Source organism: Epinephelus lanceolatus, chromosome 21 (assembly GCF_041903045.1).
Source record: "Epinephelus lanceolatus isolate andai-2023 chromosome 21, ASM4190304v1, whole genome shotgun sequence".
Taxonomy (NCBI): Eukaryota; Metazoa; Chordata; class Actinopteri; order Perciformes; family Serranidae; genus Epinephelus; species Epinephelus lanceolatus.
This window is the reverse complement of record NC_135754.1, coordinates 2,798,488-2,814,591: the sequence shown is the minus strand read 5'-3', so window position 1 is coordinate 2,814,591 and position 16,104 is coordinate 2,798,488. Positions and strand designations below refer to the sequence as shown.

At 43.1% G+C, this 16,104-nt stretch overlaps 1 protein-coding gene across 10 annotated transcripts in view; it reads left to right on the top strand.

Moving 5' to 3' along the window:
* Positions 1-16,104, top strand: part of rbfox3a (RNA binding fox-1 homolog 3a) — a 1,467,330-nt gene that overhangs the window by 741,498 nt on the left and 709,728 nt on the right. The gene's annotated exons all lie outside the window — the stretch shown is intronic.

Sequence of the window (16,104 nt, the reverse complement as noted above, 5' to 3'; positions counted from 1 at the left end):
ACCCAGTGAAAAATTTTCCATTGAAAAGACGTTTAAAAAAAACATATTTCACTAGAATTTGAAATAGTGGAAATTTTCATCTTAACAGTGTGCAAATAATACCCTATATTAGTTTGGGCTGTAACAGAAATCACATTCAGAGTTCTCAGCTGAAAGTCAGTATTGCAAATCCCGGTGAAATATGGTCTGAATGTGAATGTTCAATCAACGTCTTCAATTAGTCGGTGAAAAAACTTTCACTTATGAACGTTTTCTGACCGGGTTTTCACCATCAGCATGTTAATGCCTTTTAAATCTCCAAATGCTCACTGTAATATTTAATTGTAAAAGTTGTGGTTCTGGCTTTAGGATGACAACTATAGCAGCATAAATGTTTCATACTTAGTCATATGAACACATTTATAGCTTCCACTTAAAAGATAAAGAAGAGCATGTGACACATGCTACAATGCATTTGTATTTATTAAGCAACAACTTAAATTAAAGCTGCAAGCAGTGTTGGGCGGGACCTCGGACTCACGCCATTTCGGCCTCCAGCTCACGTAGACAGTTAAAGACAAAAGTTTTTGACAATTTTAGACCCCTCTCCACTCTAGCTCACAGCTGACACTTTCTGCACATTTGCTCATGTCGGTGTGTCAGGGGTGTCGGTGTGTGATTTGTAGGTCTTGATGAGACGAACAAGCCAGTTTTGGTTTGATCTTTCTGCGACATTCCTACGGGTCGCAGTGGCCATTTGCACACCAATGGGGCCCCATGTCATGCAGTAGGTGCCCTTTTTTCCTTTTCACCCCTGCCCTTCAAACATCCTGAATCTGTCACTGAGAGGGAGAGACAATCTGTGTGAGAGCAGATGGAGATGGCTTTGAAATGTCTTGAACTCCTCCCTTTTATTCCCAAACCATGGGTCCAATTGTCAATCTTAGCATACCAGCAGAGAGAAACACTCGTCCTGAACGCAGCCATATATGTTTTATGTTTGTGGAGTCAAAAATGCGATCTTGGTCTCAAGTTTAAGATGTGTTGGCCCTCATCTTTTCTTCCAAAAATCATCAGGAGGTTTTGTGGCATGACACCTTTAAGAGGCCATAAAATCCAAACTGTTCGAGTAATGACAAAGTTATTCAGAAGTGTTGTTCAGCAGGAGTTGGCCTGAAAGGTGTGCAAGTTTGAAGCCAATGTGACAAATGGTGTGGGAGAAACATTTTTGGAAAAAGAGCGTTTTTGAAAAATGGCATCTTACTTTGAAAGGGCAAATAGCTTACTTCGTGTTGGATTTAGGTCAGGGGTTTCAGTGCATGACTTGTAGGTCTTGATGAGTCGAACAAGCCAGTTTTGTTTTGATCTTTCCACGACATTCCTACGGGCTACAGCGGCCATGTTAGTGTGTCTAGGTGGCGCTAGAGAGCACGTTTTGGCACTTTTGGGGTTATTTTTTTCATTTTATCAAATTTTTCACCAGTCCTGACATGCATGCCAATTATGGTGAGTTTTTGAGCATGTTTAGGGGGTCAAATTTGGGTTTTAGGAGACGGCCGGAGAAAGACTAAAGAATAAAGAATAAACGTACCAGGTGCCGAGGTCCCTAATAATAATAAACGCACCAAAAACAATAGGGACTTCGTCCTTCGGCCGAGGTCCCTACTAAATGTACCAGAAACAATAGGGTCCTCGCCCTTCAGCCGAGGTCCCTAATGAAATAGAAAAATACATAATTGATGCGAGGCCCTTTGGTTTGTCTCTGTGGTTGTAGGAAGAAGTCTGAATGTCTATCAAGGGTTTGATACAGTATATATCTTTGAGCATAACTGTTATTTCTATAATTGCAGTATTACATGACTAAGGATAAAACATATTATATTCACAGTACCATTCTCTATATTGTCTCGACGTTGCTGTATGCCAAACATTTTGGCCCTCTTGTTTCTTGTTTGCTTTATGTCAACTACTTTTGAGGTGAAGTGGCCTAAAAAAATTACAGGCTTCAGCAACAGTCCATATTGACAGTCACATAGGCAAGCATACATTACACACATGTAAAAAAAAAAATAGTCTGGCAGCATTTTTATGTTTACTGTTGGTCCACAAGACAGCATGCTACAAGCTAGCATGCTAACACCAAGCTAGCTTGGCACAATGGCAAAAAAAAACAGGGTCAGAATCACTGATATTGATAGTGATACAATAGCCTATTTTTTATTATTAAAAGTGGCTTTTTTAAAAATATGAATGGTAGCCTATGCCACTGTCCACCCCACTTTAAGGCCCTGACACAGGTGTGTAGGTGAAATCATTATAAGAGCCAAGTTTGAAAATGGGTGTGGTCCGAGCAAGGGCACTGGAAGTAAAGGTAGGAAAGGGGTGATCTCAGCAGTGTGATTATTCACTTCTCATTTCCACTATCCCTTCCTCTCTGTTAGTCTATCTCTGATTCTTTTCTCTGTCTACATCCAGTTTCACATGCTTTATCTCTCTCTCTCTCTTTTGATTGATAGGCATGCCAGTAAGTCTGGCCCTGGGTTGAACTCTCCAATCTCTGCACCTTCAAATCATCCATGACCTGCCCACCTTCACACCATCTCAACACACAACAAACACCCACACACACCCTGAAAAATAGTGAATCAACAGTGTAGCCTTTGTTTTCACTAAAAGCGTTAGGGAACATATGGCACAGCTGCAGCTGCCTTCTGACACTTTTGTGATCGGCTACAGTTATTATCACAGATTTCATAATTTTAACGCTCTTCATCAGTCATGTTGCCATGTTCATCAATCAGCTGAGCAGACCTGGAAACAACATGCAAACAGGCAAACAAACACATGTGACACGTGAGGGCAGATGCTAAAATAGATGTACACACACAGTCATCACTCACTCCACGATAGAGACAACACCCCTCTCTTTTATCAATCCATCCCCATCATCCCTCACACAGTATCTCTGGCCCTGTCTGTGGGCATCATGTATCACTCGTCCTCCATGGTGACAGGCCATCCCTCCATCCACAGTGATGGAGGATGCTTTGGTGGACAGCCGTATCCCTAAGCAGACACATGAGGTAGTGATTTGCTCCGTTGCATGGCCGGGATTGTGGTCCCATTGATCAGCGTCGTGGTTTGGCTGTCGAAACTTCCAGAAGGAATGCAGTTTGTATTGACATACACACCAGACAGGGAGGGGCCACTGGACCTCAACGAGAAGTACTTGAAGATCACAGAGCATGTATCCATCTTCTGCACTCTCACACTGGCTATGGTTACATGATGGCTTCTCATTCAGAAGGAAATAAATCTGAATGAAATCATTCGGAATTAAAGTTTTTCCATGTAGTTTACATGGGAAATATTCATTCCGAATGAGGGTTTACACGGGAGATCAGATTAATCGCCTTTATTCGGGTCTGTGCATGGTTTGGGGCAGGGAAGGTTTCTGATCGGATAGGGGGCAGGGCGGATGTTATGTGTTTACGTTTACCAGAAGAAAACACTGTAGTCCTCGCTCCGGATAACAAGATGCTTGACAATGCCGTTCTTAGTGCCTTTTTAGGGCTTGTTTTGCTTATATTCTTAAAGCAGCAGTACGACAGCAACCTTGTTCTGCTAATGCTTCGTCTGTTGAGGTGGAGAAGGGAAGTAGAAGGTCGAAGAAGGGAGATAGAAGACCGTGCTTCGGCGTATGGAAACCGGTGAGTGCAATGAGTCTGACTCCTCTATCTCAGCCCGTTGCTATGCGCGCTACGTCATCGTGCCAGAAGGGCAAGGAAACGAGCATGCGCAGAAAGAACGGAATAGCTGCAATCGGGTAGGAGGTGTATACAAGACAGAAAAATTCTTCCATTCGGGTTCTGAAAAGGAATATTCGACCCCTGTGCACCCGATTAGATTTTCTTTCGGGTTGGCTGTTTTCATTCGGGTTGAGGTGTTTACAAGGAGCATTTCTATAGGGCTTCCAACCCGAATGCAAAAGGAATACATGGCTCCATGTAAATGCACGTACTGAAACCTCACACTGTGGTCCACAGAGATTTACCATGCTTGCAATGGGACCAATTCTCATTGTTTAGTGTTTAGCCCAGTCATAGGATTCTGTATCACTTTACATTTCACTGTACATCCTGTGGTGTGCATTTGCAGGGTTCCCACAGTCATAAAATTTCTTGAAAAGCTATGAAATTAGAAAAACTATTTTCCAGGCATGGAAATGGTTTGTAATTAACAGAAACTTTTGGTAAAGTTATGAATATGGTTTTGGTTACTCTTTCTACCGTTTCTTTTATTACTAATTCAAAATCCAGTGCTGCACTGTCTTTGAAACATCCCTAGTAGGGATGTATGATATTTAATTTTTTGGCTGATGTCTGATATGCTGATATATAACTCATTTGGACGATATCAGTATCAATAAATCCACTTTATTCCCTACCTAATTTTAGTGATCATCAAGTCTCTTCTGTAGTGGAATTATCATATTATGTATGCATACACTTATCGTGATGGCCCACCAGCAGATGGTGACATAAATAGAATTCTTTTCAGTGTTTGTAATATTCATTCATTGCGTGGAATAAGACAAAGCCTGTTGGCCGATTCTGATCTGAGTTCATTTTAAAGCCAATATTGTCTGATACTGTCATGAACGTGGCTCGGAAAGGACACAAAGGCTCGATTCTTTTCCGGTTAGACAAGAATGAGGTTTATTCAAAAAGACAGGCAGGGTTCGGTACACAGAATATCAATCAGGACTGGCAAAGGTATCCAAATCGTGAGGCAAAGACTAGATCAAAAGACAAAACTGTTATTACCGGCAAGACGAGACAAGATAGAGTGCTGGGACGAGGACTGTGAAGTACGACGAACTGCCATACTAGCCATATTAAACCTTAACGGGTTTAATATGGCTAACACGGAAGGCAGGGTGAAACCGCATTGACCTTGGTAACTTCAGCTGGACAGCTGCAGGATTAACCACCTTGGAAATGGGAAATGGGCCAATGAACATGGGAGCGAGCTTCCTGGACTCAACTCTGAGAGGCAGGTTTTTGGTGGAGAGCCAGACCTTTTGACCAGCGACGTAAACAGGAGCAGAGGACCTCTTGCGATCCGCAGCGACCTTGTAGGCTGAAGAGCTCTTAAGGAGGACTTGACGAGCCCCGCTCCCAGGTTCTCCTGCAGCGCCTCACCAAGGCCAATGCGGATGGAACAGATGAGTCTGATTCTGTGGTGGGAAAAAGAGAAGGTTGGTAACCGTGGACAATTTGGAATGGCGAAAAACTAGACGAGGCTGAAGGCAGTGAATTGTGTGCCAGCTCTACCCAAACCAACTTCTCCGACCATTGGTCTGGGGGTGGAACCCAGAGGAGAGACTGACCGTTGCCCCAAGCAACCTACGAAACTCCTTCCAAAAACAGGACACAAACTGAGGGCCCCTGTCTGACACAACATCCTGGGGGAACCCGTGAATCTTGAACACATTATTTAACATGGCCTCTGCAGTCTCTCTTGCTGAGGGAAGCTTCGGGAGAGGAATAAAATGTGCCATCTTGGACATTCTATCAATGACAGTGAGAATAACTGTGTAACCACTAGAGGGGGGCAGACCAGTGACAAAATCCAAAGCTATGTGAGACCAGGGTTGCTTAGGAACGGGCAAGGGTCTGAGTTCTCCCTGAGGCTTATGGTGAGGAGATTTGTGAGCCGCACAACCGCTACAAGCGTTCACATAATCAGTGACATCACGGGCCATATTAGGCCACCAGAACCAATTTTGGACCACCCATAAGGTCTTTTGAATACCAGGATGACAGGAGATTTTATTGGTGTGGGCCCACTCGATCACCTCACCTCTAAGCTTGTTAACCACAAATAGTTTTTTTACAGGGCAATCAGGGTGTGCTGGAACTTTTTTCCCTGCCGCCTCAACCTTGTTCTCAATCTCCCAAGTGATGGCTGATATGAAACATGAATTGGGCAGGATTGTTTTGGGTTCAGAGACATGATTAATTGGGTCAAACTTTCGTGACAAGGCATCAGGTTTACCGTTCTTGGACCCGGGACGATATGAGAGGGTGAAGTTGAAGCGACTGAAAAAGATAGCCCAACGAGCCTGTCTGGCATTTAATCTTTTAGCTGACCTCAGATACTCAAGATTTTTATGATCTGTCCATACCAGAAATGGGATCTGAGCCCCCTCCAACCAGTGCCTCCATTCCTCCAGCGCCACCTTTACGGCCAACAGCTCGCGGTCCCCAATATCGTAATTCTGTTCTGATGTAGTTAATTTCTTGGACAAAAATGCACAGGGGTGTAGTTTACCATCCTTGGGATCTATTTGGGATAAGATGGCCCCAATGCCCACGTCAGAGGCGTCAACCTCGACCACGAACTGTTGGCTGGGGTCCGGGAGGATGAGCACTGGAGCGGAGGAGAAGCTGTCTTTGAGACTTTGAAAAGCCAAATCGCAATCTGAGGACCACACAAAAGGTTTATGAGGAGAGGTCAGGATATGCAAAGGAGCAACAATGGTACTGTAATTCCTGATAAACTTTCTATAAAAGTTAGCAAATCCCAAAAACCTCTGTACCTCCTTACGATTCTTGGGAGTGGCCCAATCCTGAACTGCAGAAATCTTCTGTGGGTCCATCCTGATCTCCCCCTCTGCGAGGACAAACCCCAGAAACGAGACTGATGGTTGGTGAAACTCACATTTCTCTGCTTTCACAAAGAGCTGGTTCTGTAGTAACCTTTCCAGAACAGCACAAACGTGTTGAATGTGGGTTTCCTCATCAGGGGAGAAGATCAGGATATCATCTAAATAAACAAAGACAAAAACATTGAGCATGTCTCTTAACACATCATTCACCAGGTTCTGAAAAACAGCAGGTGCATTGGTAAGGCCAAAAGGCATGACTAAATACTCGTAGTGACCAGTGGGGGTATTGAAGGCAGTCTTCCATTCGTCCCCCTCCTTAATCCTGACGAGATGATAGGCGTTGTGTAAATCCAACTTAGTGAACACCTTGGCTCCTTCAAGCAGCTCGAATGCAGATGATATTAGTGGCAGAGGATACCTGTTCTTAACCGTGATGTCGTTGAGACCTCTGTAGTCAATGCAGGGACGTAGACTTCCGTCCTTCTTGTCCACGAAGAAAAATCCCGCTCCTGCTGGAGACGATGATGGCCGGATAATACCAGCGGCGAGGGACTCTGCGATGTATTCCTCCATCGCCTTACGTTCTGGAGGAGACAAAGAATACAGTCTACCCCTTGGGGGCGTTGAACCAGGCAACAGCTCGATAGAGCAATCATAGGGTCGGTGAGGAGGTAGGGACTTAGCTCTAGATTTGCTAAATACTTCCGCTAAGTCATGGTAATGAGAGGGAACATGAACCAAGTCTGTCTCATTTAGTACCTGGGTCTCTCTTTCTCTCCGGAGGCACTTGTTCCGACAATCAGGTCCCCATGACGAGACTTTCCCACGAACCCAATCAAAACTCGGGTTATGAGTCTTTAACCATGGATGCCCAAAAACTGCCTGGTGAGTCATGGCCTGAAAAACATGAAGGCTGAGAACTTCAGTGAGAGTCAGATAAAGTGATCTTAACTGTCTGAGTCCGGTGTGTGATCCTGCCCAACAGCCTGCTATCCACCGCGTTGACCTCTAGGGGTCGCTGGAGACGGTAAAGTCTTAGGTGGAGGCTCCTGGCGAGAGATGGGTGTATTAAGTTTGCATCAGATCCAGAGTCAATGAATACCGGAACAGAGATGGAGGCAAATTCAGATCTGAAGGTAGCTTTTATTTTGAGATGGGCAGGATTGTCGAGAAGCAGACTTTGACTCACCCTGACTCCAGATTTCACAGGCATCTTGGCGTCCTTGACGTGACAGTCACTCACCACATGTCCCAGTTGCCCGCAGTAAAAGCACCGCCCGTCCCTTAGTCGCCGAAACCTCTCCTCCGCGGGGAGACGGGTGTCCCAGCTGCATGGGCTCCTCTGAACGGGCTCCCGCGGGGATGAGGCTGGAGGCAGCAGGCCTGACGTAACTGGGGAGATCAGCGGGGTCACTCCTTCCACTCCTGTTCGGCGGCGAGTGAACCCGGAAGCGGCCCCTCTCCAGCTCTCTCTCAGATAGTCTCTTGTCGATTTTTATGGAGAGCGCGATGAGTGAGTCGAGATCCTCTGGGAGGTCGATTGAGACCAGTTGATCCTTGATGTTTTCTGAAAGTCCTTGAACAAAAACATCCATTAGCGCAGCCGCGTTCCACTCACTTTTAGCCGCCAGTGTGCCGAAATCAATGGCGTAATCTGACACCCTATGTCTGCCTTGTTTCAGTTTAATCAATGATCTAGATGCCTCACGACCAGGTGCAGTGTGTTGGAATACCTGTTCCAAGGCCCTGACGAACTCTGTGAGTGAAGAGCAAGCAGTAGATCGGCGGCTCCACTCTGCTGTGGCCCACGCCTCTGCTCGCCCCGAGAGATGGGAAATAATAAAGGCAATTTTGGCCCGATCAGAGGAGAAAGAGGCTGCCTGTAACTCAAAATGTAGTTCACATTGTGTGAGAAAAGGCCGAATATCACCTGACTCGCCTGAAAAACGTTCATGACAAGACAACTGGTTACAAAACACATTATCATTAACATGAAGCAGCGCCTCCGCTGCCAAACCCGGAAGTGGGTTACTCACAGCGACCGGCACGGCCGCTGAGGGAAATCTCTTATCGAATCTTTCGACAAGTTTACCGACCTGAGAGTCAAGAGTTGCTATCAAGGCGTCTTGACGTAGAGCCAATTCCCTCAACCCAGAGCTCAGAGAAGCCAGTTGCTCATCCTGCTGGGCGAGCCTCTGACCCTGAGCTCGGAGAGCTTGATGAACCGGATCGGAATCAGCTGCGTCCATCTGGCCAGTGTTTTTGGACGTTTGAACTTGGGGCACCGTAAGAATATGTGTTAAACCCTGAAAATAATCCTTACCTACCACAAATACATGGCTGGTTTTGCTTCCCAGATGATGTCTTACTGCTGTTTGATAGCTCTGTTGAAACCTTAAAAGATTTCTATGTTTTACTGAATTCACAGAATTCCAATGTAAAATTCACTGTGGATTATAATATGCATGAAATCTGTTTTTGGACATCCTAATCAGGAAAGATGGTGACACATTCAGTACTTCTATTTACAGGAAAGAAACAGATCGCAATACCCTACTATTAGTCTCCAGTTATCATCCAAAAACACTAAAAGACAATCTACCAGTGAGTCAATTCATGCGCCTTAGACACCTATTCACTGGTAGATCAGAATATATAACTAAAGCAGAGGAGATGCGCACTAGATTTATCGATCAGGGCTACAGCCACTCCATAATCAAAAGAGCTTACAAGAGAGCCCTATACTCAGACAGAGATGCTTTACTCTAACCAAAACAAAGACACACATCTAACCGATTGGTCTGCAGTCTGCAATACTCTCCACTAGCAAATAAAATCAAACGGGTTTTGATTAAACATTGGAATGTGTTAGAACTCCATGAAAAGACAAAGTCCACACACTTCAGCTCCCTTTAGGTGCATTTATTCCACCATCCTGGAGCGACGTTTCGGGCCACAGGTGCCCTTCTTCAGACCTGTGGACAGACCTGTCATCTGAAGAAGGGCACCTGTGACCCGAAACGTCACTCCAGGATGGTGGAATAAATGCACCTAAAGGGAGCTGAAGTGTGCAGACTTTTTCTTTGTCTTTTCAGTTTTATTCATTTAGTCCTTTTTCATTTTTTGGATGTGCGCAGCTGCTCTGTTTGTATTCATTAGAACTCCATGACACATTTAAAGACAGACCTGTCTTAGCCTTCAGACGGAACACTAATCTCAGAGCTAAACTGGTTCATGCAGAACATAAGCTTCCCATACAGAAGCAACCCACTATTACAGGACTACCACCCCCTGTGGACACTGTGCCTGCTGCCCACAATCGGCACGCCTTAAGGAATTTATCAATCGACACAACAAGAAAGTTTTCCAACTGCGCTCACTGACAACATGTGCCACAAAAGGTGTAATATATGCAATTCAGTGTCCCTGTCTGAAACTGTACACAGGCAAAACATCTTGCTGATTGAAGACCAGGATAACAGAACACAAGAGCACAATAACACGCAAAGATGACACCTACCCTTTGGCAACTCACTTTGTTCAACATGGACATTTGGAAACAGAACTAAACTTTTGGGTTATTGAAAAAATTGAACCCTCTTCTCGTGGTGGAGACTCTGAATGCAAACTCTTACAAGAAGAAGAAGCAGAAGCACAGTGGATACACTACTCAAATTCAGTATCTCTACATGGCCTAAATGAGTCTTTAGATTTTCAGTGCTTCTATTAACTAGCCTTTATTCTTTCTTTCTTCTTCTTTTATTAAATAAAATAATCAGGCACTTTAATTTGTGCCTCCTCATACATTTGTGCATTAATATGTGTATTTTGTATATTTTTCTGTGTATATGTGTATGTATATTGTTTGGTGCCTTACAGCTTAATAATTGCAATTCCTGTAATGCCAAGCATTTTTTGTGCAGCAGAAAGCACCTTTTGACTGCGTTTTTTGGTTTGTCTCAGTTGATCATCAGCTGATTCAGCTGTGTTGCAGACCACACCCTATCCACACCTGCCCAAGATGAAGTGATTACTAATTGAATCCTCCCTGCTTCCTATATAGTTGACAGGACTGCACACACTTACCATGGGTCCATGTCATTGGTTTGACAGCCCATTGGTTCGACATCCCATTAGTCCAACTGTCCGCGGTGCTGAACGGCTCGCGACGGGCATATGGTGCACCGCGACCGGCTTGAGGCGGAGCAGGCTCACGGCTTATGAGTTTGTCACTTTCTTTTTCATTTTAACCCATACCATGATCTTTTCCTGACCCTAACCAAGTGGTTTTTGTGCCTAAACCTAACCAGACCTTAACCACAGGGCATCATGATGATTTCGGAACGGACTTCGGAACAATGAGTTTAATATGGTCGGAACAATGGGATGTCGAACCAATGGGCTGTCGAACCAATGGGCAGTTCCCCTTACCATTGCTGCCTGAAGAAGAGTTTGACTCGAATGCATGTTTAAGTCTGTATGTGTTTTTTGGCCTGCCTAACGCTGTTTGCTGCAGATTTGAGCCATTAAAGGGTGTGTGCTTTGCTTCACAGTGGCTTCCCTCATTTTTTTTTTCTTTTTATGCATCACAGGTGAAAAGTGCCCACTGTGACAAGACAGGCCTACAATTTTTTAACTACTTAAATAAAGTCATACAAATTGGCTGAAATATTATGGAAAAGTTACTTTAAAGTTTTATAAATTTATTGGTAAATATATATGGGAACCTTGAATTTGGCACATAAAAGATTTATTTATTTATTTATTTATTTATTTATCTATCTATCTTTTTACCTAACCTACCTAGATTTACATTGATTCCTACATCTGTGGAAGCATTTTGAATTGAAAAGCCTTGTCAAACCATTTTGGTGTGTTGTGTTGTAAAGATCCAGTAGGATTTAGGGGCATCTTTTGGTAGAAATGGGATATAACATTCAAAACTGTGTTTTCGTTAGTTCATAATCACCAGAAAATAAATATAATTTTTCTACAGTTATTCAGAATGGACAAACCAAACACTGGCTCTCGATAGGTTCATTCACATTTTTGCATTTGCCACCATAGTTCTTGTAGACGCTTGGCAACACAGGAGAGGTTTTGGTTCAGCAACCTCACTTCTAATGCTACTAAATCCTACACACTAGGCCTTGGAAGTGTGGAGTTGGTGTCCTTGAAATCAAATCTGTATTTTACCAAACTGCATTATCATGAACGTGTCTAGCATATTTAGCAGGTGTTATTGGGTTGAAAGCAGTTTTATAATGTCTGGATGTCCAGTACTTGGAGTGTGATCACCATCAATCCCTGAGCCTGCTTCTTGTGCATACATACTAAAATCAAACCAAATGACATCCTGTTGAATCAGGAGATTCATAGAGTGCCATTGTCTCATATGGTGGAGACAGTCTGGACATGCAGGAAATAATCTGTGGCCGATGGTGTGTAAACTGGACAGTGAAAGCACAGAAACTATTATGTATAGTCAAATTTCTCCCTGTCAGCGCAGTGCTGCAGAGCCTCACAATCCATTACAGGCCCATTGACACACAGGATGAGCTATGAGATGTGGATCTTTGGAAGACTGATCGCTCTGGAATCCCTGCTCAATATCAGAAATAGAAAGGTGATTTTTAAGCCCTGCTAAGACACCACAGGGGATCATTTCTTATGATTTCATCAAACAAAGCAATGTTTATGTAATTAAATATGGTGAGGACTAATAATGTGTAGTATGTACAGTAGGATTTGAAGGTGACTGGCTGTTGGGGCATTGTGATGCATAGCCTGCAGACATTTACTCATTACACAACTACTACTTTAACTGATTGTTGTGCAAAAAGGCCTTAACCCAGAGTTTTTGTGTAACACAATAAATAACTTAAGTTTCCTTATTTGAAACTATGGATGTTATTGATGAGAGCAAGTCCACATATTCCTTAAGAACAGTAATGTTATAACCCTTAATATGTGTATTTATTTTTTAGCATAGTATCATCCAGGTCCACTTTGACCCAGTCCAATAATTGCCTTGTAACCAAATTTCTAACCTCTCTCTTTCTTTGTTTGCCCCCATATTTGCAAGTTGACACGGTGCACCTATCCATAGTAATTATCACCTTCGTATGTAGTTGTTACTGGCTATTCAGGGGCGGGGATGTGCGCTAATTGCTGACTAGCTGGAGTGCACTTTACGATGAATTATGATTTACGATTGGATTAGCATCCATGAACATGTCTACGATCAAATCCAAGTTTTCCACAGCGTTTGTGAATCCAGTGTAGGTTTTTTTGACCAAGGGTTTTTATGTGCACATCTACTCACAGATTTACTAACATTTCATAAATGAGACCCAACGTATCTATCTATCTATCTATCTATCTATCTATCTATCTATCTACAATAGCACATGATTAGGTATAGAAAATTTAAAGAAGTCGGTGTTCACCAATCCAACACCCCTCCTGTTCACCCTATAGGGACTTTCCAGGTCCTTAAGTTACATTGTTGTCTGGTGACGTTTTAAACTGACACTGTGTGGTGGTGTCATTCATTGACGCTGCCCAACAGCATTTCATACCACCATGAAAGGATGCCTGTTTTTCATCGGTGTCTAATGCAAAAATTAATGACCAAGCAGCAGTATTTGACAACTTGACAAACCGACATCTCTATACAAGGTGCACTTCTGTCAGCATTGAAAGTTTACATTTGAGGTAAATTGAGCATTGTATATTCATCTAATATGAAGGTTTTGCCTAGAGATGAGCTGGAATGTGAGTGTGAATGTTTGTCTTTCAAAATATGTCTGTCCCATGGTAGACTGATAACTCAAGGTATACCTTGCCTCTTACCCAGTGTGCTTAGTTGCCTCTCTTCTTAGAAGTTTCCATTGCTATAGTGGTGGTACACCACCTTTCCTGCATGGAATTGAAATTGTGTCCACACACAGGGGCAAAGCCATCATTTCAGAAGTGAGGGAGACAACTTATTCAGCGGTCTGTTGAGTGAATTACCATCCTCTTGCATTCAATTGCACCTCTCCTTAGTGGCTAAAGGACCACATAACCACAAACATCCACAGTACAGCACCAGGGGACCAATGTTAGTTCTTTAAAATTATAATCAAAATCTAAAGTTTTAGCTGCCAAACTCTGGTTGAGTTGACACAGAATGACCCTCGAGCATATACAGGGTAAGTAGCCAGATAATTTAGTGCCAAATACCTGCCTGGTTTCCCTTCTATGTATTGCAATAATATAGATAATAAATGTGCAAAGCAAAATTTATAAATTGAATTAAGAATAGTAGTGGTGATATAGCTGTGGAAATTAATTGCAAAGTCACTTTTATGCTATAGATATTTTTTCTCAGCCAGTTATGTTCTCTCCCCACCTGTGAAGACCCTACATGATCATCCTTGCTGGCCTCTGGTCCACTGTCTCCTCCCTGACCCTGCTCTTTGTATTGTGGCAATAAAGATTAAAGAAAATATGTGCAAAGCAATAGTGAGCACAAGTTCTGCACAGAAATTAAGGAGGAATGGATTTATTCCTAGCATGAAACTAGCTAGCAAGCGATTTAACATAGGTAACAATGAATCAATCAATTTTATTTATAAAGCCCAATATCACAAATCACAGTTTGCCTCAGAGGGCTTTACAGCATACGACATCCCTCTGTCCTTAAGACCCTCGCAGCGGATAACTCCCCCAAAAAAACCTTTAACAGGGAAAAAAAAAATGGTAGAAACCTCAGGAGGAGCAACTGAGGAGGGATCCCTCTTCCAGGACAGACAGACGTGCAATAGATGTCGTACAGAACAGATCAATATGATAAATTAACAGTAATCCAAATGACACAATGAGACAGAGAGAGAGACAGAGACAGAGAGAGATGCAGGACGGAAGGGTAATGATAATAGCTTATGACAACATTAATTAAAGTAATAATATTATAATAATAATTACGGCTATTGTGATACAATACGTTGAAAGTAGAACAATAACATTAGTAGTTTCGTTAACTAGCTTAACCTGAGATGTTTTTGGTACTGTGGGGTCCACTGTTCTTGTGCTCATAAATACCTGCCTTAGCTCAGGGTGTGTTCCAGCTGCTCTCAAACATGCTGTAATGCAGTCCCTTATAAAAAAGAAAAACCTGGACCCTTCTCTCCTGTCAAACTACAGACCAATCTCCATTTTTGTCCAAGGTTTTGGAGAAAGTGGTCTTTACTCAGCTGCAATCATTCCTAGTGGCCCACATGTATGAAAAGTTCCAGTCTCTATTTTATTGTATTGTATTTTATGTATCTTATGGTTATTATTGTGGTGTACTATTATGTACCTCACTGTATTTGCTTGTTTATTTCTATTGACCTGTTCAGCACTTTGGTCAACCTTGGTTGTTTTAAATGTGCTTTATAAATAAAGTTTGAGTTGAGTTGAGTTGATATATTGGCATCTATTAATTAGTCATCATTTAGCTAACATTATCTACATGCAACAGCTTTACTCAGCTTACACGGTTTGTTTGGAAGAAACTGTTCAAACGTTTTTTGCTTCTTGCTGGCTGGTTTGCTGAACATAGTTAACAGACAGCTGCACTGCCCAGCAGCACACGTCTTGTCTGTGCGATTGATTCAGATCACAACACGACAGCATGTGTATGCCGCAGTCTACTCATGGTGCGTTTAAAGATGGCTCGGAAAAACACATGTTAAAAACGAACGGTTGTAATGGCTGTAAAACATGCGGGGGACAGAGGGCACAGATATGGGAAATGTGGGGGACATGTCCCACGCGTACCCCATGTCCGCTACGCCCATGTCCACACACAAAGGATTCAGTGGAGGAACTACAGGCATGTTCATGACAAAGCCTGTGCATACAGTAATTTATGCACATACTGCAGACGACTCAGCACATAGCTTGTTGGCAGCTTTAACGTTGCTTGTTCTTCTGTGGTATTTCCGACAGAGCAGCTGTTCATGTGTGACATTTGTGTTTGCTGCCATCAGTGGTTAATACAAATTAACTTTGAGACTTTTCTTATCAGTTGCAATGACTGTAAACTAAGAAACAGAGATGAACTTCAACAGATATTTAACAACATGAACCTCAGTCAAGCTTTTCAAAAATTAAGATCCTCATTCATTGTGGTGCAAGACCCACCCTCTTCACAATAACTAACCGGTCACTTTTGCCAAAGCAACCTGGTCTCACTCTAAAGTTGTTGAATAGTGATACTCGGTCAGTGACTTCCGGCATCAGACACCAACGAAAGAAGACGTCTTTTCACATCGGCATGATACGCAGCCAGGCGTCATTATTGTTTAATGGCACCTGGTGGCATTAGGAGGAAACACAGCAGGACAACAACGTAAATTAAGGGGTCTGAAACCCAAGTAGGGCGCATGGGAGGGGTGGTGGATGGGTCCAACAACCACCGA